Source organism: Kogia breviceps, chromosome 3, assembly GCF_026419965.1.
Source record: "Kogia breviceps isolate mKogBre1 chromosome 3, mKogBre1 haplotype 1, whole genome shotgun sequence".
Classification (NCBI taxonomy): Eukaryota; Metazoa; Chordata; class Mammalia; order Artiodactyla; family Physeteridae; genus Kogia; species Kogia breviceps.
Genome location: NC_081312.1, coordinates 169,939,333 through 169,946,308, shown reverse-complemented (window position 1 = coordinate 169,946,308; position 6,976 = coordinate 169,939,333).

Here is a 6,976-nt window from a genome sequence, read left to right as displayed (position 1 = left end):
GAGCCCTGCACCCCTGCACAGGTACGGGTCCTGACTATGCCCGTCCTCAAAGGATCTTGAAAGATCTATTAGGTGGCTCAGAGGCTTGTACTTTGAGATCTAATAAGTCCATATATCATTATACTCAAGGCCTCTATTCTTTTGCCCTCTGCCCTGCCCACCACCTACACACACACACACACACACGCACACACTCACACACACACCTCTCCCCATCTCTCTCATTGGAACCATGGTTGACCTTTAATATGTTGGCAGGTTCATTCTGGCAGCAACAGTTTCTCTTTTCAGGGACTATTTAGCTCTGGCCTTTTGACAATAGTCCCAAACACATCTACAGTCAAAAACACCTGTGTACAAATCTTACTTAGGGTTATCTGACACAGGTCAAGGGAAGTCAGTCTCTTACTTTGTTTCTGGTCACTGGTACCTGAACTTCTACACCTCTAGACCACCTCTAGACCAGACCTCAGAAGAGCCTCCAATCAGTAATTCACTAGCTGGAAAACTGACCTCAATCGTTGCTCCTTGACCTTGCTCAAAAACCAGTGCCACAAAATGAGATCACGTCCCTAAGGAAATTTTCAAAGTGAATGATTTCTTAGGAATTACAAAAGAACATGACTTTGCTTGGCAGATAGAATGAAGTGATGCCAATGAGTGACATGGAATTTTCTAGAAGAAAGTAGAAGAGAAAATGTTTACCAAGGTTTGCCAGACATTCTGTAAACATTCTGATGTCTTGACCAGTTTATTGTATTCTGGAACATTTCTCTATTCCTAATTGAATCTAGAACCTGGGCAAAGCACTCTTTCTTATCCAAGCAGATACCCTGATATTTCCCTCAGTCAACACTGCCAAGGTTCATCTCCAGCCAACCACTGTTTTCTTCCTTACCCACCTCCACACTTCCTATATGCCCTGTAGTCTTAAAAGTCTTAAGGAAAACAACAATGCCATACCACTACACACCTATTAGAATGGCCAAAGTCCAGAACACTGACAACACCAAATGCTGGTGAGGATATGGAGCATCAGGAACTCTCATTTGTTGCTGGTGGTACCATTTGTTGCAAAATGGTACTGCCACTTTGGAAGACAGTTTGGTAGTTTCTTACAAAGTTAAACATAGTCTGACCATAGGATCCAGCAATTGTAACCCTAGGTATTTGCCCAAATTAGTTAAAATTTATATCCATGTGAAAATCTGCACATGGATGTTTACAGCAGCCTTATTCATACTTGTGAAAACTTGGAAGCCACCAAGATGTCCTTCAGTAGGTGATGGATAAATAGGCTGTGGTGCATCTAGACAGTGGAATATTATTCAGCACTAAAAGGAAACGAGCTGTCAAGACATGAAAAAACATGGCGGAAACTTAAACGCATATTACTAAGTAAAAGAATCTGAAAAAGTTGCAATACTGTATGATTCCAACTATGTGACATTCTGGCAAAGGCAAAACTCTGGAGATGATAAAAAGACCAGTTGTTGACTGGGGTTCAGGGGAGTGAGGGATGAGTATCCTAAAAATCCTAAAAATCCTAAAATCCTCTGTGGAGCACAGAGGATTTTTAGGGCAGTGACACTATTCTGTATGATACTATCATTGTGGATACATGTCAGCATACATTTGTCCAAACCTGTAGAATATACAACACCAAGAATGAACCCTCATGTTAACTATGGACTTTGGACAATTATGATGTGTCAGTGTAGCTTCTTCAGTGATAACGAATGGACCTCTCTGGTTGGAGGTGTTGATAAGAGGAGGGCAGCTATGCCTGATTGGCAGCAGGGTGCATATGGGAAATCTCTGTGCCTTTTGCTCCATTTTGCTGTGACTCTAAAACTGCCCTAAAAAATAAAGTCTATTTTTTAATCTAAGGGAAATAGATTCCAGAAAATTAGTAGTGATGTTTTGCAAACACAAAAACTGCTTCTTGCACTGAGAAACAATTCCCATCACTGCCCTTAGAACTCTATGGAATGATATTTTTGTTGTTTTCCTGGTGCTGAAGAACCAGGGCAGGGACCCTCTCCCACTCCACACCGAGTTATACTGTAAGCTCCCTGAAGCCAGTAACTGTCCTATTTGACTTTATCTCCCAAACACACAGCTTAGTCAATGGCACACAGTTGCCAACAAATGTTAACTGAATGGCTGGACGGCTGAATCAATCCAAAATGAAGTCCTCAGTGAAAAAAATATGCTTGACATTTGCTTACTCAAATGCCAGGGGGGTGGGATGGAGAGGAATCTTCCTTTGTTAAAATAGTGATACATGTAGTACTTTTTCTTACAAAACAAATGTTTTCTCATTGCAGGGGATTAAAACGTAGAGAAACACATGAAGAAAAAAATACAAAATCCCTATTCTTTCACCCCACAAATATAACCATTCATAATAGGGGTATTTCTAAGGCATAATTATACATGTAGCAAAGGTGGAAAGAGGAATGGTTCAAAGCACAGATCCTAGAGCCAGACTGCCTAGATTCTAATCCCAATTATTCCATTTACTAGCTGGGTGACCTTGTATGTATCCTTTAATACATTTATTTTCCACGTGTTTATAATATGCAGGGCTCTCTACGCTCAGAGACAGGTAGGGGCTTGTCCCATTCAGATCTAAGGGCAATACTGCTTTTACCAATATTGATCAGAATCCAAACACATGATCTCAATATTACGTAAGGGGAGTCTAGGAAATTTGGCCTTCCTGTGTGCCGAGGAAGAGGAAATGAGTGTGAGCCGTGCCCGTGTCACTAAGTATCATTTGGAAACATGACTTTTAGTGGTGGCAGTATTCCAGCATATACATAACTATACTGTATTCAGTTCTCTCCAATTTATAGCCCTTCACACAACAGACTCTCACAAGGCTTCTGAAACATCCTAAGATCTCTGTAGATTCAGAATGGCCAAGTCAGCTCAAAACCATGAAGAGGGCTTCCCTGGTGGCGCAGTGGTTGAGAGTCCGCCTGCCGATGCAGGGGACGCGGGTTCGTGCCCCGGACCGGGAAGATCCCACATGCCGTGGAGCGGCTGGGCCCGTGAGCCATGGCTGCTGGGCCTGCGCGTCCGGAGCCCGTGCTCCGCAGAGGGAGAGGCCACAACAGTGAGAGGCCCGCGTACCGCAAAAAAACAAACCAAACAAAAAAACCATGAAGACTCTTGAGGTGAAGGACAATTAGAAGCAATCGTCCAGCTCCAAGACATGTCCGCACAGACAGCATTTCAGGTAGGACACTGGTCGGCATCATTGTGGAAATTCCGGTTAAGTCTCACAATGGTAAGTAATGTGCACATGTCTTAGGAACATTTCTTAAATTTCATTCTCAGTCTTTATATCAGCAGATGAATACCACAACTCCTTTTTATATTCCTTTATCTCCATATATACATTATAGGAATATAAAGATACTGTGGGTATATGTGAGTATATATATTTTTCTTCTAGTCTCTCTATACACACACACATATATAGTCTAATGTATAGTGTATATAGTACATGATATATACATACATGTGTATATATATATATATATATATATATATATATATATATATATATATATAAAATAGGCTAGAAGAGTGGAAGAAAATATACCAAAGGCTAAATTTGGTTCTCTTTACATTGGAGATCATGGATGATTTTTTTCCCTAATACTTCTCTACATTTTCTAAATTAGCCATAATTTAGAGACTTCTGGGACACTATCAATGAAATAATATACACATACGAGACTATCCATGACATAACTCTTAGCTACATCTTCACCATTATATCGTGTTATCACACTATATGTTCTTGCATTTTAAGTCATGTGTGGGTCCTTACCCAAGTTTTTTTCTTTTTTTGTTAATATTGCTTTCTCTCCCTGAATGCCTCTCAGGTCCTCTTCACCTAGGGACGAATTTCAAGACTCATTTCAGATCATTAACACTTCCAGAAAGCCTCTGCTTTCGTAAGTACAGCATTGTAGAAAGTGCTGGAGATCTTACCTTTCCAGAGGAGAAAACTGTCTTCTCGGGCATTAATTATTTGAAATCGCTGCTCCCTTCTCCCCCAAACTCCACATCACCAAGTCAGTAACTCAGTGGCTGTCTCTTCTTCAATAACCTCTTTAATCTGCTTACAACTGGGTTCCTTCATTTTTTTCTACCCCTTTCCTCATCTGGTTCAGAATTAGTGGGAGAGGTAGTAGAGAAATCATCAGAAACTCGATATGAGGAAAAACGTCTTTACCTTAGCCTTGGTTCAGCACCAAGGACAAGGGCACCCACGCCTGCCTGGGCTTTCTTCCCTGCCCTCTCGTCCCCATCAGCATTTTACTTGTGCCATGCCTGTGTTCCTTAGGTTAAGAGCTCCTCCTCACTGCTGAGTTTCTCTCTATCAGAGCTGTCACTTCATATTGGAATTACTTGTTTCTTATTATCTCCCCTGCCACACTTAGGGGTAGCCTCCTTAGCTGCACTTAGCACAATGCCTGGGGCGCAGCAGACTCTGCAAATTATAGATGAATTAATAAATGAAACAATGACAATAAATCAACACATGGATTTCACAAGACCGAGTAAAATCCAAGGACACATTTAGATAAAACGAGTGTGCTTGGAAGCAAAGTCATGTATTCGTTATCACTCCTTCAGACGTTAGTTCTCAACCCTGGCCGTGCATCAGAATGATCTTTAGGGATTATTAGAAATGCAAAATCCAAGACGTTACTCCAGAAATGTAGAATAAGAATCCTAAGAGTGGGGGCTTGTCATGTGTATGGGAGGGGGGGACAGGTGATTGCCAAGGGTATGAAATAATTCTTCCGCAAATAGTCGTAAGGGCTGCCACAGCCCTAGAGGGAGAATCAGGCATCTGGAGAGGGAGGAGCTCCTCCTGCTCTTGTTTATATGAACAACAGGACCCAATCTTTTCATCGGGGTGAAACAGAAATCAGAAGGACTGTGTCTTTATGCTGACATCTACCCGTCTCTCACTTCCGGTGTAATAGTACAGGTAAAGTTATTCTTTCAGGTCCTTCCCTTTCCAACTGCAACCTACAAGTAAACAGTCCTCAGAACGATTTCACTTCCCAGGTGGTGCCAGTGACACAGGATAAGTCCACTCTGCTTCAACTAGGGAAGCAAAGAAATGCCAACAACAGCACAGTGGATGTGAAAGAAAATCTGTTTCAAGCTTTTGATTTCCTTTCTTTTTGTGAACTTCACCTTTCTGGTTATCTTTGTAGAACTAGCTGCAAGGTTTTCTCATCAAATATTGATGAGAGGGCTTTCTGCCAGATTTTCCAAAGATCTGAAACAATTTATTAACTGGATGCAGGGGACGCAGGTTCGTGCCCCGGTCCGGGAAGATCTCACATGCCGCGGAGCGGCTGGGCCCGTGAGCCATGGCCGCTGAGCCTGCGCGTCCGGAGCCTGTGCTCCGCAGCGGGAGAGGCCACAACAGTGAGAGGCCCGCGTACCACAAAAACAAAAACAAAAACAAACACCTCAGAGAGCTCCCTTGCCCCCTTCTGCCATGTAAGGATGCAATGAGAAGTCCGTGATCCAGAACAGTCCCTCACTGATTCACCATGCTGGTACTCTGATCTTGGACTTCCAGACTCAATAACTGTGAGAAATAAATTTCTGTTCTTAATAAGTTATCTAGTCTTCAGTATTTTGTTATAGCAGCCAAAATGGACTAGGACAATCTTTACATTAAGTTTTCCTTGTTTAAATTACTGGTGTGGTTTATGTCTCCTAATTGGACCCTGACTGATAAAACATTTGCCTTCTTTTATTACAGTTAGATATAGTGAACATTTTCTTTTTTAATTAGTCATAACAACATCACTCTAAAATATAGTTCAATTTACTTTTACAACCTTAAAGTAGGTTAAAATCTGGGCCTTCCCTGGTGGTGCAGTGGTTAAGACTCTGCGCTCCCAATGCAGGGGACACGGGTTTGATCCTTGATCCGGGAAGATCCCACATGCTGCAGAGCAATTAAGCCCGTGTGCCACAGCTACTGAGCCTGCACTCTAGAGCCCTCGAGCCACAACTACAGAGCCCACATGCCACAACTGCTGAAGCCTGCACACCTAGAGCCCATGCTCCACAAGAGAAACCACTACAATGAGAAGCCCGTGTACTGCAACAGAGTAGCCCCTGCTCGCCTCAACTAGAGAAAGCCCACGTGCAGCAACGAAGACCCAATGCAGCCAAAAATAAATAAATTAATTAATTAAAAAGAAAGAAAACTATAAAGGGAAATTCTAAAACTTCTGAATCACCATCACTGTAATGAAAGAGCTATAACTTTATGTGACAGTTTACTTTCAAATTTTAATTAACTGTCACTTGAAATAAATGCAATAATATGTGTCCAACTCAGCATAAAATTGGAATGGGATGCTTCATGCATTTGCAATATACATATCCCTTTGGCAACTATTTCTTATCATATTTAACTATAAGGTTATAATTTGGTTTCAAATTGTAGGAGTACTAGGTTATGAAACAAAATAAAATAAAATGGACTAAGGAGACCTTCCTCTGACCACGTCGATTTTTTTTTTTTTTTTTTTTTTTTTTGTGGTACGCGGGCCTCTCACTGCTGTGGCCTCTCCCGTTGTGGAGCACAGGCTCCGGACGCGCAGGCTCAGCGGCCACGGCTCACGGGCCCAGCCGCTCCGCGGCATGTGGGATCTTCCCGGACCGGGGCACGAACCCGTGTCCCCTGCATCGGCAGGCGGACTCTCAACCACTGCGCCACCAGGGAAGCCCAACCACGTCGATTTTAATGGAAACCAAGGAAGGGGCACTGCACTGTCACCCATTAGTTAGTACAGTTAAGTTCACAGAGAGCCAGCCTGGGGCAGGCATGGTCAAGAACTGGAAGGAACTCAATTAGTCCTTCTCTAATATATTTTTATCTTGCCACTTCCTGCCCTAAATCATGCAGAAGTCC